Genomic DNA, 24,579 nt, shown 5'->3' with positions numbered 1-24,579 from the left:
CAGAACTGAGAATCAACCCTGCACAGGCTGCCCCATACCTGGGACGTGGGAAAGATACCCCTGGGTACAGTGAGAGGGTTGTGTCAGGAATAGAGCCAGTGGCTAGTAGGGAAGCTGCTGTGTGTAACCAGAAGGGTGGGAGGGCCCGCGAAGCACAGGTAAACTCAGCTATATTAACCTCAGGAAAGCTGAGCTGGGATGTTCCCAAGACAGGGGACAATGACCTGCTGGTATTCCCCCTTGCAGAAACGTGCCCCCCTTCACAATTTACACACACAGACACAGAGGGCGAATCTCCTCACAAAAGGATGAGGTGTGAGGTGTTGAGTGAGTGGACCTTCCCCCCAGTGAAGGGGAGGGGGGGTCAGTCAGCTCAGGAGAGGTGCTGGGAAGACATGTTTAAGTCTGTATATAGTGCTGGGAGAATGCCCCACACCTGTGGTATAGTTAAACGTGCCGAGCTGCGAGTCCCAGGGGGATGGCCGTTTGGGGTGTGGCGGAATGGTCTGGTACTGATCTCAGTGAGTAAGGCCAAACTGCCAGCTGCAGGGGAGAATCCGTGTCCAGGAGTCCGACGCACAGCTGTGGTGGGCTGTGTCAATACCAGCCGGGATGGACACAGCTCCCACTATATCAGTGTGCTCACAGACTATGGGTTCGAGGACACCTGTGTGCTTTTAGTTTGCCATCTCCTGCGAGAGGGACAGGGACTATGCCCATTGCCCACCCTAGCCACGGCTATGGCGTCCGGTAGTCCCATGACAGACGTCAAGTATAAGAAGTGTTTGTACAAATTCAGCAGAATCAGTGGCAGTCTGTCTCAGCACAGAGACCACTGCTACCTGTCCAGGTGATGTAGTTAATAGCGCACTGATGAGACGATGACGTGGGTCACCGCCTCTGTGCGCCATTTTAAAAGGGGGAGGTGTAACGATCAGATCAGGTGATCGATCAAATTAACGTATGCCTCCTGTTATGATTATCTGTTCAATCAATGTATGTCTGATATTGGTGTAATAGTTATGTCTCCTGTGAGTATTGGAATCAGGACATGTCTTGTATGTAAACTGTAGGTGACCCTGGTTTGAGTTTGAGGCCTGTATTCCCTCAGTGTGACATCCTGTGGACTCCTCCGGAGTTAGGATGTAAGATAAGATCTGAGCCCTCATAAACCATGGTCCAGAAGAAGAGGTTAGAGAGTGTCCCCTTCCTTCACATCTCTTATCAGTGGGTCTGCTATGCAAGGAAGGAGGATCAATCACTTTGAAAACAGCAGACTGTGAAGATATATTGCCAGGGACCTTCCACACTCCTTCAGCATGGAAAGAGTGAAATCCCAAGGGTGGGAGGGATGAGGGAGTCTGCAAGGTATAACTAAGACCTTTCTCCCTATAGTCAGTGTCACTACCTGGGGGTCTAGCAAGCAGGCTGTAGGCGACGAGAGATTTCTTGTGGAGAACCCCCCCACTTCAGGATTGTAAGATACGGTTCTGTCTTTTTTTTCCTTTTATTTTATTTCTGAAATTTGCATTTAAAACTTGTGTGTACTTTTAAAATCATTGTAAAATCTTGTAACTATTTTCTAAAGCTCTGTAGTATTTCTAGGAATAAATAATACATATTCCCAGTTCTGGTTCTGTGTTCTTAAGACTCATTAGCCTCATAAGAGAAAGGCTGGAAAACGTTACCATTGTTATCTTGTATTGTGTGGTCAGGGGCGAGCCAAGCCGCCCCTTGCGCAGTTTCAGGCGCTAAAATCAGGTTTTGGCTGGTGGCAGTGTACCTTAAGGAAAGGACCCGAGTGTCCTGAGTGAACCCCAGTCACGGCCGGAGCTGCTCAGATTGACGTATCGGAGCAGGCGACCGGTGGGTCCGTGACAAAATGTTTGAAGAAACTCAGGAGCCCGAGGTGTGCTCCCTACCACCAGTGCTGTGCCTAAACACGTGCAAAGGGGGCCGTGCGATCGAAGTGGGCCATCTCCCGAAGGAGACGGGCCCCGTTTTTCCCCTAACCCCTCTCAACCATAAGGCCGAAGAGGGGAAAATAGGGAACGGTGGGTCCTCTTCGCCAAAGCTTAGAGAGTCCCTCATTCCTCAACCCCCGGAAGGGTTAGGACGGTGGGTCCTCCGCACCCGAAGGTTTGGAGAGACCCTCAGTAGACTTCCCTCCGCCTTGCGGCTCGGGGGGCACGAAGCTCTCCCCAAAAGGCGAGAGCTTCGGCACATTGGGGAAATGGAAGGCCCGAAAGGGTCGACCACACTACCCAAAAAAACGTGACAAAACTACAAAAAACAAGGAACGTGAAAAGTGACGAACGTGAGAGGGGAAGAGAAATAAATAATAAAGATACCCTAGCCAGAAGGCCAGGGTGGGGGTGTGAAAAATTGTCCTACCCCATCCAAAAGGATGGGGTAAGGACGTGAAGCGCTACCTGAAGGGAAGTGCGCAGTGCAAGTGCAATACTAGTGCATGGTGATTTTGGGATCACCTGTGCATGTTCGGCACCCCCGAGTTTTCCCGGGGGCACAGTGCAGCCTCGGACTCCAAGCAACCGACCGATCAGCGTCCGACCAAGGTTTCTCTGTTCCCATCGTAGGGCATTTTCCAGCCCCTGGCATGGGAATGGGTACTCCACTGGGCTTTTCGACTGACTCCCTTAGGGGCTGCGACCCCCTCGGAAGAGCAATCTACTCAGTCTCAGTGTTTCTCCGCTCCCAGGGTTAAGATACTAGGCTGAGCTTTTCGCTGTGCCCAGGCTGGTGGCTTAGCCAACCTGGACCAATCTACTCGGCACAGCACTGGTGGTAGGGAGCACACCTCGGGCTCCTGAGTTTCTTCAAACTCACAGGAGAAACACTTGGTCGGACGCTGACTGGCCGGCTGCCTGGAGTCCGAGGCTGCACTGTGCCCCCGGGGAAACTCGGGGGTGCTGAACCTGCACGGGTGATCCCCAAAATCACCTTGCACAAGTAAGCACTTGCACTGCGCACTTCCCCCTCTAGGTTAGGCATCACGTCCTTACCTCGTCCTTTTGGATGGGGTAGGACAATTTTTCACACCCCCACCCGGCCTTCTGGCTGGGGTCTCTTTAATTATTTATTTTCCCTCTCACATTTGTCACTTTTCACGTTTTCTGTTTTCTGTAGTGTGTCACTGTTTTTTTTGGGTTGTGTGGTTGACCCTTATGGGCCTACCATTCCCCAATGTACCCAAGCTCTCGCCTTTTGGGGAGAGCTTCGGTCCCCTCGAGGGCGACCCCGAGCAGCAAGGCGGAGGGAAGCCTAATGCGGGTCTCTTCAAACCTTCAGGTGCGGAGGACCCACCGTCCTGACCCTTCCAGGGGTTGAGGAAAGAGGGTCTCTCTAAGCTTCGGCGAAGAGGACCCACCGATCCCTTTTTTCCCCTTCTCGGCCTTATGGTTGAGAGGGGTTAGGGGAAAAACGGGGCCCTTCTCCTTTGGGAGAGGGTCCATTCGATCGCACGACCCCTATGCACGTGTTTAGGCACAGCACTGGTGGTGGGAGCACACCTCGGGCTCCCTGAGTTTCTTCAAACTCAAACAGGGGTCCGACAGTCGGGATCCCGACTGGCCAGACCCAGATAGCATGGTGAGCGCAACTAAGCCCCTTGCGGGCTTGCTGCGCTCTCCGCGCTACGGGCGTGGTGGCTCACTACGCTCGCCACCTACTCTATTCTCCCTCTATGGGGGTCGTGGACCCCCACAAGGGAAAATAGCGGGTGGCCGTCGGGAACCCAGCTGTTGGTGTTTTGACAGTCAGGATCCCGTCCGGCACCCCATAGATCAATCACTAAAGTACAGATGGAGTCACATTCATTTAGCTACATAGCACCACACATCACACTGTAGGATACACAGTCCCCCTATAATACCCCTGATCACACTGTAGTATACACAGTCCCCCATACTACCCCTCAGTACACACAGCACCACACATCACACTGTAGTATGCACAGCCCCCCATACTCCCCTCATCACACACATCCCACTGTAGTATACACAGTCCCCCATACTCCCCTCAGCACACACAGCACCACCACACATAACACTGTAGTATACACAGTCCCATCAGTACACACAGCACCACACATCACACTGTAGTATACACTGTCCCCCTATACTACTTCTCAGTACACAGAGCACCACATATCACACTGTAGTATACACAGTCCCTCTGTACTACCCCTCAGTACACACCACCACACATCACACTGTAGTATACACTGTCCCCCTATACTACCCCTCAGTACACACAGCACTACATATCACACTGTAGTATACACAATCCCCCCATACTCCCCTCAGCACACACAGCACCACACATCACACTGTATTATGCATAGTCCCATCAGTACACACAGCACCACACATCACACTGTAGTATACACAGTCCCCTTATACTACCCCTCAGTACCACACATCACATTGTAGTATACACTGTCCTCCTATACTACCCCTCAGTACACACAGCACCAACTTATCACAATGTAGAATACACAGTCCCCCCATACTCCCCTCAGTACACACAGCACCACACATCACACTGTAGTATACACAGTCCCATCAGTACACACAGCACCACACATCACCACACATCACACTGTAGTATACACAGTCCCCATTGCTACCCTCAATATACACAGCACCCCACATCACAATGTAGTATAAACTGTCCCCCCGTACTCCCTTCAGTACACACAGCACAACACATCACACTGTAGTATACACAATCCCCTTATATTCCCCTCAGTACACACAGCACAACACATTACACTGTAGTATACACAGTCCCCCCTTACTACCTCTCAGTACACGCAGCACCACATATCACACTGTAGTATACACAGTCCTTCTATACTACCACTAAGTACACACAGCACCACACATCACATTGTAGTATACACTGTCCTCCCATATTCCCCTCAGTACACACAGCACCACACATCACACTGTAGTTTCCACTGTCCTCCCATACTCCCCTCAGTACACACATCACACTGTAGTATACACAGTCCCCCTATAATACCCCTGATCACACTGTAGTATACACAGTCCCCCTATACTACCCATATACTACCCCTCAGTACACACAGCACAACACATCACACTGTAGTATACACAGTCCCCCCGTATTCCCCTCAGTACACACAGCACCACACATCACACTGTAGTATACACTGTCCCCCCATATTCCCCTCAGTACACACAGCACAACACATCACACTGTAGTATACACAGTCCCCCCTTACTACCCTCAGTATACACAGCACAACATATCACACTGTAGTATACGCTGTCCCCTGAACTTACCTCTCAGCACACACAGCACCACATATCACACTGTAGTATACGCAGTCCTCCTACACTACCCTGCAGTACACACAGCACCATACATCACATTGTAGTATACACTGTCCCCCTATATTACCCCTCATTACACACCACCACACATCACACTGTAGTATACACTGTCCCCCTATACTACCCCTCAGTACACACAGCACCAGACATCACATTGTAGTAAACACAGTCCCCCTATACTACCCCTCAGTACACACCACCACACATCACACTGTAGTATACACAGTCCCCCTATACTACCGCTCATTACACACAACACAACACATCACAATGTAGTATACACTGTCCCCCTAAACTACCCCTCAGTACACACTTCACCACACATCACACTGTAGTATCACACTGTAGTATACACAGCCCCCCATACTGCCCTAAGTACACACAGCACTACATATTATACTGTAGTATACGCAGTCCCCTCATACTCCCCTCAGCACACACAGCACCACACACCACACTGTAGTATACACAGTCCCCCATATTCCCCTCAGCACACACAGCACAACACATCACACTGTAGTATACACAGCCCCGTTTCTTCCCTCAGTACACACAGCACAACACATCACACTGTAGTATACACAGTCCCCTCATTCTTCCCTCAATATACACAACATCACACTGTAGTATACACTGTGCCCCTATACTACCCCTCAGTATACACAGCACTACACAGCATACTGTAGTATACACAGTCCCCTCATACTCCCCTCAGCACACACAGCACCACACATCAAACTGTAGTATACACAGTCCCCCATATTCCCCTCAGCACACACATCACAACACATCACACTGTAGTTTACACAGCCCCCTGTTTCTTCCCTCAGTACACACAGCACAACCCATCACACTGTAGTATACACAGTCCCCTCATTCTTCCCTCAGTACACACAGCAGAACACATCACACTGTAGTATACACAGTCCCCTCATTCTTCCCTCAGTACACACAGCACCACGCATCACACTGTAGTATCCACAGTCCCCTCATACTCCCCTCAGTACACACAGCACAACACATCACACTGTAGTATAAACAGTCCTCTTATACTACCCCTACGTATACACAGCACCACACATCACACTGTAGTATACACTGTCCCCCTATACTACCCCTCAGTATACACAGCAGCACAGCACTACATAGCACACTGTAGTATACACAGTCCCCGCATACTCCCCTCAGTACACACAGCATAACACATCACACCACACTGCAGTATACACAGTCCCTTTATACAACCCCTCAGAATACACAGCACCACACATCACACTGTAGTATATACTGTCCCCCTATACTACCCCTCAGTACACACAGCACTACATAGCACACTGTAGTATATACAGTCCCCTCATACTCCTCTCAGCACACACAGCACAACACATCACACTTTAGTATACAAAGTCCCCTCATAATCCTCTCAGTACACACAGCACCCACATCACACTGTAGTACACACAGTCCCCCATACTACCCCTTAGTACACACAGCAGTTTACATCACACTGTAGTAGACACTGTCCCCCCATACTCCTCTCAGTACACACATCTCCAAACATCACACTGTAGTACAGTATACACTGTCCCCCCTGCTCCTCTCAGTACACACAGCACCACACATCACACTATAGTATACACAGCCTCCCATACTCCCCTCAGTACACACAGCACCCACATCACACTGTAGTATACACAGTCCCCCCATACTACCCCTCAGTACACACAGCACCACACATCACACTGTAGTATACACTGTCCCCCCATATTCCCCTCAGTACACACAGCACCACACATCACACTGTAGTATACACAGTCCCCCCCCCCATACTCCCCTCAGTACACAAAGCACCACATATCCCACTGTAGTATACACCCCCATACTGCACAGTACACCCCCTTTCACCATGGTACCTGCCTTTCTTGCAGTCAGTTAAATGTGTCCAAGGGTCGATGTTTAATCCTTCAATAGTGAGGATTCAATGCTTCACCATCGCTCTATCCCTCCTCTGATGTTTCCTCAATGTGTGCTGCTGCTGCTTTGACTGGTGGGAGCACATAGGACGGAGCAGGTATTGTGAGTTCTTCAATGATTAACCCTGTCAGTAACTTATTGCATGAGCAGGAACGATAGACATTGTGGGTGACAAGTAATAGGATGAGATTTTCTGACTTTTGAGATTTTTAGTCCACAAATGTCCGAGTTCGTCTGTTTTGTGTAACTCGCACATGTAATAGGATGCAAATTGCTGTATAATTCACACTTTTTGGGTTGTTGGAAAATGCACACACTTCAAATCCCATCCAGATGTTTTCCCATTATAACGTATACAATTCACAAATATAATAGGGTGTGATTTTTGGTAACGTTACCAAAATCCTCAAATACAAGAGACCAGGTCCAGGCTGGCGAATCTGACAGAACCATGCACAGACAAGTGAGATGTGTGCATGGTTCTGTAATAAGAAAAAATGTGTTAATGTGAAAATTAAAAAAAGAAAATGGTGTGGGGTGCCCCCTACTGAGTATAACCAGCCCCGGACTCATTGAGCCAGTCCTGGTTCTGGAAGCAGCATCGGGCTCCAACAGCCAGTGGTGTCATGCCACATCCGGGGGACACTTATACAAGGTCCCCAGCCGTACCATGAACACCGTGGCTGGTCAGCCCAGGGCGGGGTCTATGGGGGAGTCAGAACCCCCCCCCCCCCCTATTAAAAGGAGATTCCCTTTCCATGGCTGAAGAAAATTTTCTTCTGAGGAATCCGTCTTGATCCGGCACCTGCCCAGCAATAGGTGTGTGTTGCCGAGGACCGCGATACAGCAGGTGGCTTAGTGGAGGTAGAGTGAAGCGGGCAGTACCTTCTCCCTTCCGGCACCTGCCGGGCTGATTGATGCATGGCGCAGTGTATCGTCAGCAACGGGCAGTCAGAGGGGAGACAAGACGATGTGCAGTTATAGGGCTCATCAAATTATAACACAGCTCTAATCGGTAAGACCCATATAAACTGCCATATGAACACTGTTGTGCACTAGGGTTCCGATTTAAAGGGAGACAGCCCTCCAAAGCTTGTGGAACTACAAGTACATTAATGCCGGATATAGCAAACGGAACAGTACAATTGCACAATTTAATCCCATATCCATAAGGCTACAGGATTGAGACTGTTGTTTCCCACTATATAAATCAATTTCATTTGGATTATACAAAATAAAATGTAATGGACAATATTGTGTCATTACACTGGAAAGATACCGCTTGTGAGTATATCTGGACACTCTCATAAAGTGAAATTGTATAATAAACTGTATACATACTGATAGATGTGCTCTCTTTGAATGTTTTAAACTTTAAAGTCCAAACATTCATGATCCTTATATCACAATGGTCAGACCACTTGCGTATGAGAATTTAGAACAAGCTTACACCATGCAAAAAACTGTAATCTCTCCGTATCCCTCTGGTATGTACCAGGAAGGAATGTGATCACAGTCCCACGCAGTGGGAACGAGGACAAGCTGCTGCCTCTCCTCAGCCCAGAACACAGTACTGCGCAGCGTGTGCCTGGCTAGGGAGAGGGGGCGCTGGAGATAGGAATACATATTATATCCTGGCAGGGGGGATGTTGGCAGTTAAAGAACCGACCCCAGCATTCTGATACGGAGAATCCCAACAGGGGATCCTTTAGTAAGCTAACTCTCTCCCCCTACCCCATACCCTTACCCATACCTCCCAACTGCTTATCGGGGGAATGTCCCATTTTTTCCATGTCGTCATTTGGGTAAAAAAACTGTGAAAAACCCCATGTCGACCTTTTGACTGTTGACCTTACCCATGTCGACCTAATGCTTGTGTTGACCTAATGTCCTGTCGACCTACACCCATGTTGACCTAGACCCTGTCGAATTTGTCCCATGTCGAGCTAGACCCATATCGACCCTGATGCCTGTCAACCTAGTGGTGTCGACCCAATGCTTGTCGACCCAGTTGCTGTAGACCGAACAATCCCAACCCGGTGATGGGGGGGCAGTCCCCCCTGTCGTCCGTTAATAGACGTACAGTACAGGCCATGCCCCTTTCTGATAGGCCACGCCCCCCCAAAAAATTAGTCACGCAACAGCTGTCCCGCCCCACTGACTTAAGATGTTGGAAGGTATGCCTTACCTCCCCTTGCAGCAGCTGAACCTCCTCTTCACGTACAGTGTTGGAAAAGTCAAGCCTGACAGCGCCACCACATACACACTTGAGGATTTGTGATATCTGTGCCCGAAGAGGATGGAGGGCTTCCACCTTTATGAGAAGCTGATCCACCAGTCAAGAGCATAGTACCCAGTTATAAGGCAGACAGTGGCAGGACTCAATTATAGGGCAAAAGTGGCTTCACCCAGCTATAGGGCAGACAGTAGCAGCACCCAGTTATAGGGCAGACAGTGGCCGTATCCAATTATAGTGGAAAATAATATGTCCAAGAGAGGACATATAGAAGTCTCCCTGGGTGGGGCACAAGCCTTAGATTTGAAATATAACTTTTAATAGGTATGTGTTAAGAAATACCTCAAATAAGTGAGGAATATATTATAGTAAACATAGAACATGCAGTTGGACAAACGTGACGGTGACAACAAATATTTACAATTTAGTAGGAAAGCAATGAAATATTGGGGCTTTCTAAATATACTGTATCCCAGGATATCCGAGTATCAGTTGTAATGAATATACAATATCGGATGCTATCCTGGTCTTGATACAATTCTAACAGTCTGTAATCAAAGGAAAGGATGTTGGTATGTGAGTAGGCTTATGCAATGGGAAACATATCACTGATAATTGCTACAATAGCCATTTCCCTTAGGTACATACGCATGACGCATTAAATTCAAGGCGTTTGTCTGAGTCTTTATCTTTTCATTTACCAGCAAACAGAAGTACCATGTAGTTAGTGTGTGGCAACCATTATAAGAGACAGAAGTAAGGACAGTGGTAAGTTGGCAGATACTTGAGTTGTATGTGCACTCTGGGTGGCTGCTACCTGCGTATGTGCCCAAATGGTTTAGTGAATGCGTAGTTGAGCGGACTCAGGGTGCGTCACGAGTATGGTAAATGAGTGAAAGATAGGTTTCTGCTGTTGCCGCGGGTAACCCCCCTTGCCCTGATGTCAAAGACAGAGCAGAGTCAGAGGATGGAACTGGCGAGAATGAAAGAACCTCTGAGTGGGAGGGAGTAACGGAGAATATAGTAAAGGTTGGTTCACTGTGTCCCTTCGTGAAATGCTGCTGTCCCCGTGTACAAGCGGAGATATTCCTTTGTAGTGGACAGGAGATGAGCGATTTCACTTAGGCAGTGTAACCAATGAAAATACATTTCATTGTATTATCAGTGCCCTTTAGTGTCAATCCTGTTGTCTAGCTGACATTGCAGGAAAAGCACATTGACAGCACTATGAGATAACACCCAGTTTGGAGGGCAGGTAGGGTTAATAGTAGTGAAACATAATCCAGAACAAACACACTAGCACTGGCGAGTGAACAATATGATAGAGAAAATGGTTGTTAATGAGTGCTGCAGTTATTCTAGTAAAATAGCACTATCTGGTGTGACCCATATACATGCAAATCACACTGACAGGTGCTGTAGTTGTTAGACAGTTAACACTGACTGTTGAGTGCTTTCTAGCAGATTGACACTGTCTTGGTGTCACAGATTGAAGCAATAAAACACTAACAAGTGCTGCAGATATTTGGTCAGTAGTTACAGTGTATTAAGGTAACTTGACACTAAAGGTGCCCCTTATAATAGGCAAGGACCACTGACAGATGCTGCCGTTTTTTGGGCAATTCGCACTGACAAGTAGCAAATGTTGCGAGTGTTTGGGCAAATGTTGCAGTATATGCTGATAAGTTAGCACTATGGGTGCCACTTAAAATGAACGAGTTTTATCATTAGCAGATGCTGCGGTTTTTAAACAATTGGCACTGACACGTGCCAAACGTTACCAAGTGCTGCAGATATTTGAACAAGTGTTTCAGTGTATTCTAATAAATTGACACTGAAGGTGTCACTTGTACTAAGTGAGTTCCCACTGGCAAGTGCTGCGGCTTTTAAATAATTTTGCATTGATAAGTGCCACAAATATTAGCAGTAAAACATGATACAGGGTTAGCTGTGAGATATAGTACTGTGTAGTAGAGCAGACCAAACTGGGGTACTGCTGACTTACGGACCGGGACCCGGAGTGGTATAGTGTCCGATCACACTGCTGTTTCGAAGATTTTCAAGCCGGCTCTGAGACAGTAGGATGTTGCGGGGAGCCGCAATGTGCGTGCGCAGGCTTGTCAGCGTGTTTGAGAAAGCCCACACATGCGTAGACCCCAAGGCCACTGAATCTTTCCCTAGTAACAATATAGCTGGATGTTGGGTGAATGATGACATCATGATTGAAAGCAAAGCTTGCCAATAAGACTCAATGCTTATGAGTAATTAATTAATTGATGTGATTAAGCTTTAAATATCAGCGTAAAGCTGTGTGCACACGGGGCGATTTCAGCATATATCGCTGGCAATATGGTCGCTGAGCGACCATATTGCCAGCGATTGGAGTGTGCACCGGCGATAAATCGCTGGGTGCGCTCTCCCATTTTTAGCCCCTTATGATCGCTGGTCGCAGGAGCTTGCTCCTGCGACCAGCTGATTCCCTCTGCGGCTCCCCCGGCAGAGGTTCCCTTTCATAAGCGACCATCTCTGGTTGCTAATGAAAAGGAGACACTGAGCAATATATTGCTCAGTGTATGATAGTATGAACGTCAGGATTTAGCTAAGATGAAAGGTACTTGTGTATTATCACGGCGCCCCCGATATTAAGTCGCACGATTTTTCATTGCATCGCATCGCATGCCATCGCATGCCATACACCTGATGCACAGCGATGCGATGCGATTTAAGCCCCCTATACAATTTTAAATTGTATAAGCGCCCTAATGGGTGCTTTTAAGCACCCTAATGGGTGCTTACAATTTTAAATGCACCCCCACGCCACCCCCAGAATGAACATGAACCCGAAGCGTGGCGAGGGCAGCGAGCCCACGAGGGGCGGCGGTACGCGTCCTCCGACCTTTACATACCCCCACTATCCACGTCGGCGTGGAGTTGATTTTAAATAGTGTGGCGAGTGCAGCGAGCCACCGAGTCCGAAGCGTGGCGTGCGCAGCGTGCCCCGCGAGTGGACGCGTATTACATGTATTCCGCGGCCGCTCGCCGCGCTTCGGGCTCGGTGGCTCGCTGCACTCGCCACACTATATAAAATCAACTCCACGCCGACGTGGATAGTGGGGGTATGAAAAGGTCGGAGGACGCGTACCGCCGCCCCTCGCGGGCTCGCTGCACTCGCCATGCTTCGGGTTCACGTTCATAGTGGGGGTGGCAATGTGGCATGGGGGTCCATTTAACATTGTAAGCCCCCATTAGGGTGTTTATATAATTTATAATTGCATCGCATCGCATTGTATGGCATTGTATGCCATATACAATGCAATACAATTTTAACATTGTATGACATCGGGGGACATCGCATCGCATACCATCGCATGCCTTATGGTCTGCGATGTGATGGGCGCCGTGATAATACACAAGTACCAGATGAAAGCCAAAGTATTAGCCACTCCTAGACAGCACACCATGGTAGCTCTCCCAAAGAAAAACATGGGGACCACCATTCCATGGGTAAATAAGTTTACCACCAACACCGATACAGTTATTCGCCATGCTAAACGTTGGTGGCCAATTGTTAATACAGACAATGATTTACCCTCCCTCAGGAACTGTAAGCTTTTGCCCAGCTATACACGTGACAAAGTATTCAAATTGGATGTGACATTGCTATTAAAAAAGCAGCACACAAAGAACAGGTTGTTACCGTTGCTTGGGGTGCATGACGTGCAATACTCTCACCCCGGGGAAGTCTTTCAAACATCCCCATACATGCAAAAATATTAATATTAAAACTGCTGTTACCTGTACTACATCGTATGTCATATATATACTCACATGCCCCTGCAAGCTATCTTATGTGGGAAAAACCTAGAGAACTTTTCGGGAGCGTATGGCACAGCACCGTAGAGCTATTAAGCAAGTGCTCGGTGCTGGACATAGCGATCAACCCGTGGTCAGGCACTGTGCCTTGAAATAGCATAGTATTCCCAGTATTAGGGCCATTAATATCAACCATGTTCCACCAACGGCCAGAGGTGGTAACAGAGCTAAGATCCTATTGTTCTGGAAATGCTGGTGACGTCATCCCGCTTGTGTCGAGACGAACAGACACAAGCGGGATGACGTCACCGGCACTTCTGGAACACGCGACCGCAGGAAGCCGCCGGCTGTGGAGCGCGCTGCACCTCACAGTTCTCTGCTATTTAAGGTAATACTGCACATTAGTTTCCTTTGGTCACTTTGCACAGCACTATCTGCACTTTACTGTACCAGTCTTGAAGAAAAGACCAATAGGTCTTGAAACGTCGACTCTGATGTACAAGTATCACCTTATGGATTAAAAGACACTTTATCATAAGTCCGTGGAGTGCCGCTTCTCCTTGCTGGTCCTGAAAAAGCAAGCAGGAGGAGGAGTTTGCAGGTGCACACTAAATATATATATGCTATATAGATAATAACTTATCCCGACCGTGACTATCACCCAAATTGCCTCAATTTGCTTCCACCTTGCTCTCAACTGTTGGACTGCTGCAAAACATCCAAAGGTGTATTGCTCCAGTGTCCTCGGCTCAGGTGCGCACAGACGTCCTTTCCATTTGGTCGTCCGGGTTTAATGCAACACTTCTCCAGCCGTGTCAACTCCCAGCGTTAGCTCTTACTACATCAGAGCCACGCTGGTTGTTAGCAGACCAGCTGAGACCCGTACCACTATGCCTGCTCCCGGTACCGGCTCCCATACCATCGGAGCAACACCGGTAGAAGCGGGTGTTTGTGTGGAAACAAGATCACCGCCGCACCTACCCCCAGGAATCAGCTGGTAATATAACCCATTATTCACATAAGGAGCACCGCTTTATTGTTATTAAACAGTTGTCTACCAACATCTATTATCAAAAAGGAACTGCTATACTGACTTTTCAAGAACTGTTTCAGATGCAATTGAGGCTCAATTGATTTTCCTAATTACTAAACCGTTTGGTTTAAAGGGTTCATGGTCGGATGTTTAATTGAATTTATCTTTTAGTGCTTAATGCATACTTTTAAAATATATCTTTTGTCTGCTTTTTCTGTTTTTATAATGTATTAAATGAATTATTATTATTGATTGAGTAAAAATAATATATAAAAAGATCAACACAGTGCGCTCTCTTGATTTATATATATTTTTCCTTGAAGTAAAAAAGAAATGCAACCATTCCGCATGGTTGGTGAACTCGGAGGCTGTTACATTTGCATTGCATTTCATTTGGCGGGGGGGGGGCAGTTGGGAGTTCCTCCTGTCATCCATAAATAGACACCGTGCACACAGCGTGTATTCCTGCAGCCAGAATGGCTGGGGGCATGGCTGGCAGCTCATGGAGCCGCTGGCCAGGCCCCTACAGTGGCAAAAACTGGGTGTGTCCTCACAGGAGCATCACACCCCTTGTCGCTAAGCCACCCGCCCAAATTTCGGGCATGCAGTGTCCCTCTGTATCTCTCTTCAATGGTGGTAGGTACAGATTTGACCGATGAGTCTGCTTAAGGATGAGATCTACACAGGTAACATAGAAACATAGAATTTGACGGCAGATAAGAACCACTTGGCCCATCTAGTCTGCCCCTTTTTTAAACATGTTACCTCAAAGCATATTTGATCCTTATTTCTTTGTAAGGATATTCATATGCCTATCCCAAGCATGTTTAAATTGTACTACTGTATTTGCATCTACCACCTCTGATGGGAGGCTATTCCACTTATCCACTACCCTTTCTGTGAAGTACTGTAATTCTTCCTCACATTTCCCCTGTACCTTCCTCCCTCTAGTGTCAGGGCATGTCCTCGTGTTCTGCTGCTCCTCTTCTTGTGAAGAATGTCTCCCACCTCTACCTTATTAAAACCCTTGATATATGTGAAAGTTTCTATCATGTCCCCCCTTTCCCTTCTCTGCTCTAAAGTATACATATTAAGATCTTTTAGTCTTTCCTGGTACGTTTTGTGATGTAGGCCATGCACAATTTTAGTTGCCCTTCTTTGTACAGTCTCTAATGTATTAATATCCTTCTGGAGATATGGCCTCCAGAACTGAACACAATACTCTAGGTGAGGTCGTACCAATGACCTATACAGTGGCATTATTACTTCTTTCTTTCTACTGCTGATACCTCTCCCTATGACACAAGCATCTGACTTGCCTTCTTCATTGCTTTGTTACATTGCCTACCTGCCTTTAAGTCCCCTGAAATAGTGACACCTAGATCCCTCTCTTCCTCAGTAGTTTCCATTGTAGAGCCATTTATACTATATTTGTATAGCGGAGGAGTGGGAGCACAGTGTATAGTGGGGGCACAGTGTATAGTAGAGGGAGTAAGGGCACAGTGTATAATGGGGGTACAGCGTATAGCGGGGGAGTGGGAGCACAGTGTATAGTGGGGACACAGTGTATAGTGGGGGGAAGTTGGAGGAACAGTGTATATTAAGGGTACAGTGTATAGAGGGAGGTGGGGACACAGCGTATAGAGGGAGTAAGGGCACAGTGTATAATGGGGGTACAGTGTATAGAGGGAGTAAGGGCACAGTGTATAGTGAGGGGCACAGTATATAGAAGGAGGAGTGGAGGCACAGTGTATAGTGGGGGCACAGTGTATAGTAGAGGGAGTAAGGGCACAGTGTATAATGGGGGTACAGTGTATAGAGGGAGTAAGGGCACAGTGTATAGAGGGGGTGGGGCACAGTGTATAGAGGGGGGAGTGACAGTGCAGTGTTTAGTGAGGTGAGTGGAGGCACAATGTATAGTGTGGGAGGGGAGTGGGGACAAAGCACATCTTTTCTTGGGGGGGGGGGGGGGCAAGTTTTTATACAGCACGGCATGCTGAGGCAACAGATCAAGCAGGCAGGTACCAGAGGCACAGGGATGCAGACAGGGGATCTGAGTCTGAATCTCCCTGCGGCCTGGCTGGCTCTTCACCTCTTTCTCCACGTTGGATCAGGAGAGTGGGAACAGTGGCTGAGAGTGGGCTGGGTCCTCCTTTTCCGCGCAGGTGTTCTGTGCCCCCGTCCCTATGTATCTCCTGTGTGTGAGATTCCATATTTACCTACACTGTGGTTTGTCTGGTACTGGGAACTTCTGCAGAAAGGAGCCTCTCCGGGCAGACAGCATCTAGTATCAGTAGTTATTCTGCATATTTATATGTGTGAGCGTTCAGAGCACATACAGGCAATCACATGGTGTGTCCGCTTGTTTACCTGGGACTGTCGCCAATCTCATCATCATACAACATATGTTAAGCCCAGATTGGCTGGATGTTTATCACTTTCCGTTTTATTACTTTTTTTAAGCTTGGTGCATGTGGCCCATTCGTTATTACAAAGATTTATTACATAACACATTATTACCATTGCACACAAAAACCACATTGTTATTGCCTGTGCAAAAAAGGGAAATTTAACATGCCTTTTATTATCAAGTCTAGGTCTCTGTACTTCTTTGCCCCTCGAGATGTGGATGGTCCACTGGGAAGCTGATGCTCCTTTCTTGGACGCAAGGACCTGTGAGGGCGGGAGTGAACGAGGGTTGGAATTAGTGTGAACCACCAGATCCACGTGCTTCTAAAAGGTGAGCTAATGTGGTGTTAAGCTCTGTGGTGCTATGATGTGTGACCAGGGACTCCATTAATGTAACAAATCTAGTTTGAAACTGGACAAAGTAATTCTGCATTTCTTGCGAATTCGCAGCCTTGCGAATCAACCAGAATAATCCCCTATATTTCAGCAAACATTGTTGTTTGCCATAGTCACAAGCTTTGTATTTTGGCATTCCTTTATAGTGTTTAACATTACATGGGCACATTTTACATTACTTAATGCAAGATGTTTTTTTAAAGTTAATGAAAATATTTATTTATTAACAGTTTTTTATATAGCGCACACATATTCCGCAGCGCTTTATTTGAACATTCACATCAGTTCCTGCCCCTGTGGAGCTTACAATCTATATTCTCTACCACATGTACACGCACACACAGACATTCTAGGGTAATTTTTGTTGGGAGCCAATTAGCCTACCAGTATATTTTTTGGGATTGTGGGAGGAAACCGGAGTACCCGGAGGAAACCCACGCAAGTACGGGGAGAATATACAAACTCCACACAGTTAGAGCCATGGTGGGAATTGAACCCATGACCTCAGGGCTGTGAGGCAGTAATGCTAACCATCACACCGTCCGTACTGAATAGTAGCAATTTTTTTAAACAAGATAATTTGGATTTAACCATGGTTGTGCTGAAATTTAATATATATACTATTTATTTTACACTTTTGTCTTTTTTTTTTGTATCATAAATAATTATGTTAATAACTGTAATATTTTGTTAGGTTTTGTGAAAATATTATTGAGCGCTCTCTGAAACACCCAAACCTTAATAATAATCTGTGTTGAGTTTGTGTGTGACACATTTTACATTTTAATGACATAAAGCAATAATATCTCATCTTCCACAGGTGGTGACGGTGTGTGAGGATGTGGAGGTGTCATCAACAGATGTTGAGGTGGCAATTGCGACATGACTGACAGCCTCCTTGGTGGTGTCCGTGGGGCTGACGGGCAAGCTAACAGATATACATAGTGTATGAATACATCATTCACTAGCATACAGCATGAAGCACAAATGGTTAAAAACGAATACCTCATCCACATGGACCGACTGTGTAGAGGGGCAACATGCTGTGGCTGAGAGACAAATAATAGGTACAAATGTAAATTTGCAAAGGCGAAACTCCTACCACGCACACAATTGTTGCCTGATTTTTTTTATTGTGTTAGTCTTCACTGCATAATGTATGTTTTCAAATGATGAGAGCAACGAGCACACACAAGGCTGAGGCTCTCATATGACATTAATATGAAGAGGTAAAAATGCACATACAAATGAATGTCAGTGCAGCATGATATACATAATACAATATGAGAATTTTCCTATGCACCTGGCCAAGGGGCATCCTAGTCAATGATACCTGAAGGGTTGATAACATCAGTGGGAATTAGGTGCTTTGTATGCTCCTACCACTCAGTAAATATCACCATATAAGGGGTCCTGCCTCCTGTCCTCCGTGCAGACCTTGTCTCCTTCACCATCTTATTCTTAACTAGTCTTTTGATGTCATAGAACCTCTTGCAACATGTATCTGCGGTACTGTGTGTGGCCCCCTCAGTGTTTACTGCCATCTCAACCCTCTTCCACAGACACTTTCCCAGAGTCACGGCCAAAGAGCTCATTGTACTGACTCATAAGCTCAGAAACAAGGGCCATATTTTCTGCATGGGTGAACTTAATATTCGTCCAGTTCTTAAGGACAATACACACTGTGCGATTTTGCCCAGCATTTGCAGACAATGAAATTTGCTGGCCTGAAAACCACTCAGTGCATACGTACATGATGTACATGATGATGCTATGGAATGCTGTCCACCCCATCGCTTATCTGCTGGTAATACATGCACATGCGTGGCAGTGCCAGCAATGATGCTGGAGTGCGCAGGGTCCTGATTCCGCACCCTAGAAGAGCAGGCAGATCTTTCTTATGTGGCTCACATACTAGTGAAGTGAGCAGGCTGAGAGATGATCACCAGCATTGGCTGCAGCTCATAGAAGTCATATAGGGAAGCATGATAAGGCAGGGAGTGGCTTCCTACAGAAAGCCAGCTTTATGCTTATCGCAGCCTGGACTGGCAGTCCTGGAGGGAGGAAACACCTCCATATGGGTGTCTGTGACTGGCAGGTAGGACTTCCAATACAAAGTCACTGCCAATTGCAGTGAAGCCAGTGCAGTCACACGGACTGTGTCTGGCTTCACTGACGCTGAGCAAGGTGGCAGATTTACTGGTGGGTCTGTAGTCCTGCAGCTCATAGGTAAAATCTGCCACTGCTCAAGAGTCAGATCACCTGCATTCCTGCTGTTGGTATTCATGTCTTTGGACTTTGTTTATTTTTCCATCTCTGTGATATCCAGCATTGCCTGAGACATTCCACCAGGTCTGATATAATTTACCTTGTACTCAGTTGATCTGTATTTTCAAGTTTGCCTTGGAATATTTACCTGCATTGCCCTGCATCTATAATTACCTTGAATAAACATTTCTACATTCACTATAATTAGTTTCCACAGTTGTGTATATTTGACTCTGTCAATCCAAGTATAAACTACTGCACCGGGAATGATTTAAAGCACAGACATATGCAGTAATTACATATAATAGGGATCATTTATTAAAAAAATTACACAACATGGAAATTTGCTATGGAAATACAATTGAAAAGGAAAATACCATGGAAAATAACATTACAAGCCAGATGATGTAAAGAAAGACATGGGAAACATAGGCTTAGGTGTGTAGGAACATGTACACTCCATAATTTATGGTAAGATGTCAGCTCAGACTTGTCGACTGCTTTGCATTATGCATATAAGGATGATGGTCTTGTGCAGGTAATGTAAGATGTTCATTGTATAATACAGTTTTACAAATACAGAAGTATGACTGATTACATAGATAGAACAATGCCTGTTTCTCAACATTTTACATCTGCTGATATACAAATAGATAATGAAGAAATAGCAACATCCATGCTTCAGAATTTATCATCAAAACTTTGCATATTAGTTGTAGCATTAAAGAAAACACTGCCAACAGATTGAGAAACAGCAAAGCAAATATAGTTTCATAAACAAGTACATTGTGAACGCTGAGAAAAGTGCATTACAATAGAAGAGTGAGAAGTTCTGGAAATTTAAGTTCAAGTGTAATATTTGTCACCAGATAGGTCACAAGGCAATTAACTACAAGAAGTAAAAAGTGAATCCTGTGCAGAGACAGAAATGTAATGACAGACCAATCAAATCTAGGTGTTACAAATAACCACATAAAGGTTTGTTGATATATCAATTCAGGTGCAACATTTCATCTACAATGAGGAGTGGTTCAAAAAGGTAAGTGAGTGTGATCCTACTACAATCCAGAGAATTGGCAATAAATGCTGAAAGCCACAAAATATTGGACAATTAAAGCTAGTTTGAGGATTGGATCAAGAACAAAATTCACAATAAACCATCATGTATTTTGTGCAACAGGGATGGAGGCAAATTTTATTGCCCTCGGTGTTCCAGAGCAGAGAGACCACCGATTTAAATTTACCAAAGGAAAGTGCATTAGGAAAATCAGAAATAAGACAATTGTTATTACAGGATTCTAGCAATTATATTCCCTTGATATCCCGCAATGCTACGCAATAATGACAACGGAGTCAGTCATTGGAACTCTGGCATAGAAGAGTTGATCACATTGGATATAACATTGTACAAATGCTCCAGTACAGAGCGGTCATAGGAATGTCAGTGGTAGACACAGAGAAACCCATAAGAGAACTGGAAAGATGCAACAATGAGGCTGGAAAAACACGGAAGGATGAGACATAGGTAAGACATGGAGGGTGGGGGGGGGGTGCAAGAGACTGAAGATACACAGGGGCATGAGACTGTAAAGACATCAGGATAATGAGGAGATTTGTATGGAGTGACACAGAAAGTATGAGGCAGTGAAGACTTACATAGTTACATAGGGGTAGATTTATTACTAGGCGATCAGGGGAATCTGCGCTATCCCCGTGCGTTATAGCAGGGGATAGCGCTTCCCCTGATCTATCACACCCGCCGAGCGTTTACTCTAATGCCGGCGGTGTGGGGCAGGAGGCATAGCGCAGGGGCGATATTTTGCACTGCGCCCCTGCCTCCTGCCAGATTTATGAACGGTCAGCATCGCTGACCGTTCCGCCGCCTGCAGCTGTCGACTTCGCCAACTGCAGGCGGCGATGCCCTATACCTAACAGCAGGGACAGCGCTGTCCCTGCTGCTGGAGCTGAGCTGCGATCTCGCGAGACTAGCGAGATCCCGCGCATGCGCAGTGAGCCGGCCGGGGGGGAAGGAGACAGCGAATCAGTATTAACTGATGCGCTGTCTCCAGGAGGGACATCGCCGGAGGGGGGAGTTAGCGCTCCCCCACTCCGGCGGCAAGATCTTAATAGATCTTGTCGGTGTCCCCTCCTGCTTCGCCTCGCTAATGAGGCGAAGCAGGAACTGTTATAGCGGCGCGATAGGCGCCGCTATAATAAATCTACCCCATAGTTACATAGTAGGTAAGGCAGAAAAAGACTTGCGTCCATATAGTTCAACCTTGTATAGATATCCAGTGCTGATTTGGTAGGTTCTGATATTTACAGACAGATTATATTTCTTATTTGTACCCATGGATGTTTTTATCCAGTAAATGTTTGTCCAACTTTGCCTTGAACGCATTTAATGAGCCAGCCGTTACCACCTCTCTGGGAAGAGAGTTCCAGAGTTTGACTGTTTTGACCATAAAGAAGTTCTTTCTACTAGCTGAATGAAATCTTTTTTCTTCTAATCTATACTCATGCCCTCGTGTCCTAGATTCCTTTCTAGTAGAAAAGAGGGTGTGTGACAGTTCCTTATATTGGCCCTTGATATACTAGTACATGTTGAGCATGTCCCCCCTTAAACGTCTCTTTTCCAATATAAATAGTCCCAACTTGTGTAATCTCTCCTCTTAGCTTAAATTATCCATTCCCCTAATAAGCTTTGTTGCTCATCTTTGGATTTTTTCTAATTCTATGATGTCCTTTTTATAGTGTGGGGCCCAGAACTGCACTCCGTATTCGAGGTGAGGTCTTACCAATGCTTTATACAGTGGCATAATTACCCTTGAGTCCCTAGTTTCTATTCCCCTTTTTATACGTGCTAAAATTTTGTTGGCCTTTTTTGTAGCTACATTACAATGAGCACTACATCCCAGTTTGCTGTCTATTTGGACTCCTAGATCCTTTTCAAGTATGGAATTACCCAGTTCCTCTCCGCTAAGGTTGTAACTTGCACACTGGTTGTGTCTGCCAAGGTGCATAACCTTACATTTATCTACATTGAAACTCATCTTCCACTTTTTTGCCCACTCATCTAGAATTGCAAGATCATTTTGGAGCATGGTGACATCTTCTGATGATATGATGACTTTGCTAAGTTTTGTATCGTCAGCAAAAATGGATACATTGCTGAGTAACCCCTGTCCCAATATCGTTAATAAAAATCTTAAATAGAATGGGCCCTAAAACCGAACCCTGGGGCACTCCACTTAATACCGGTATCGTATCTGATACGGCACTATTCACAACCACTCTTTGTTCTCTATTACACAGCCAATTCCCTACCCATCTGCAGATATTTTCACCCAATCCCAGGTTCTCCATTTTATTAATCAACCTCTTGTGTGGGGCAGTATCAAATGCTTTAGCGAAATCTAGGAAAATCACATCTATAGCATTTCCATTATCAAGGTTTTTGCTAACCTCTTCATAAAACCCTAGTAGATTAGTTTGGCATGAACGATTTTTCACGAACCCATGGTGGTTAGTACTGAGTAGACGGTGATGATCTAAATATTCCTGGATACCATCCCTTACAAATCCTTCAAATAGTTTACCCACAATTGATGTTAAACTAACGGGTCTGTAATTAGCGGGATCTTCCTTTTTTGAATATTGGCACTACCTCTGCTATTCTCCAGTCTTTTGGTACTATACCTGACGATAGTGACTTGCTAAAGATATAATGTAGGGGGGTAGCTAGTTCATCCCTTAATTCCATTAATACCCTCGGATGAATCCCATCTGGCCCCGGTGATTTATTTGTTTTGAGTTTGCTTAGCCTCAGTATTATTTCCTTTGGCGTGAAATCCACAATGAGATCTGGCTTATTCGTTCCGTTTGTGGTAGATGTTCGTTCCACTGTCTGCTCTCCCTTAGTAAATACTGATGAGAAAAACTCATTTAACAGTTTTTCTTTTCCCTTGTCCTCAGTAACACTTTTTCCACTAATATCAGTTAATGGGCCTATGTTTTCCTTAATTAAACGTTTACTATTTATGTATTTAAAGAACTTCTTTGGGTTGGTTTTGCTTTCAGTGGCTATGAGTTCTTCATATAATTTTTTAGCTGCTTTTTTAGCTGCTTTGATTATCCCCTTACAAGTTTTGTTTGATTTCCCACCCAATTCCTTTAAGGGCTTCCCTGAATAATTCAAAGTTTAGTATCTTTGCAGATCCTTTTTGATGTAATTTACTGAAGTTGATTTCCAGTGAACCCATATTGTGATCACTGTTCCCTAATTGTTCAATTACTTTTGTGTTTGAAACTAAGTCTGTGTTATTTGTTAATACTAAGTCCAAGAGTGCCTCATCACGAGTTGGAGTTTCTACCGTTTGTGTAATAAACTTGTCTTTAAGTAAGCTTAAGAACCCATTGCTTCTTGCTGATTTACATGTTTCATTTTCCCAATCAATGTCGGGTAAATTAAAATCCCCCATAATTAATACCTGACTTTGATTTGATGATTGTTTGATTTGGTTTAAAAGAAGAGACTCTTCCCTTTCATTTATGTTTGGTGGTCTATAGCATACCCCTATTATAATTTTGTTTTTTGTTTTATTATTATTGTCGGTTATCTCTGCCCACACTGCCTCCGAGTTGTCTTCTTCTAGATCTGTGCTCATTTTTTTCTCCCATGAAGTTAAGTTATTATTTACATATAAGCACACACCCCCGCCCCTTCTATTTCCCCTGTCTTTCCTGTAGAGTGTATATCCCTCCACGTTTAATGCCCAGTCGTGCATCTCATTACACCATGTTTCTGTAATACCAATGATGTCGTAATCGTCCCTATTGATCACTGTTTCTAGCTCCCCGATTTTACTCACTAAGCTTCTTGCATTAGCCAGTAAGCATTTTAATTTATGTTTATTTTTAGGTATGGCTCTAACATTATGTTTAGTTTCACCCCGAGACCCATTTGTATTCTTTACTAGCTTCCTCTTTCCCCTCTCCCCTTCAATAGACTCTCTACAGCCCTCCCCCCCATGCACACTGCCTGACCTATTTACAGTTTTGGGAATTCT

The 24,579-nt window shown here is 45.7% G+C and overlaps 1 protein-coding gene and 1 long non-coding RNA gene across 5 annotated transcripts in view; one reads left to right on the top strand and one right to left on the bottom strand.

Moving 5' to 3' along the window:
- The window catches only part of LOC146019936 (farnesyl pyrophosphate synthase-like), a 52,133-nt gene extending 44,155 nt beyond the window's left edge, over positions 1 to 7,978 (bottom strand). For 2 of the 4 annotated variants that reach the window (XM_083152607.1, XM_083152612.1), the window contains exon 1: positions 7,299 to 7,967. The gene's annotated coding sequence lies outside the window, so the exon portion shown is untranslated. Of the gene's footprint in view, positions 1 to 7,294 lie in introns of all 4 variants that reach the window. The other 2 variants (XM_083152610.1, XM_083152611.1) reach the window with 2 other exon arrangements.
- LOC146019937 (uncharacterized) lies at positions 6,397 to 19,679 on the top strand. The gene is made up of 3 exons (XR_014450699.1): positions 6,397 to 7,452; positions 17,030 to 17,177; positions 18,063 to 19,679. It is a non-coding gene; the product is annotated as an uncharacterized LOC146019937 (long non-coding RNA).
- The last annotated feature ends 4,900 nt before the right edge of the window (positions 19,680 to 24,579 follow it).

This window comes from Crinia signifera, chromosome 7 (assembly GCF_055691185.1).
Source record: "Crinia signifera chromosome 7, ASM5569118v1, whole genome shotgun sequence".
Taxonomy (NCBI): Eukaryota; Metazoa; Chordata; class Amphibia; order Anura; family Myobatrachidae; genus Crinia; species Crinia signifera.
Note: the sequence above shows the minus strand (reverse complement) of the source record. Positions and strands in the feature narration are given on the sequence as shown.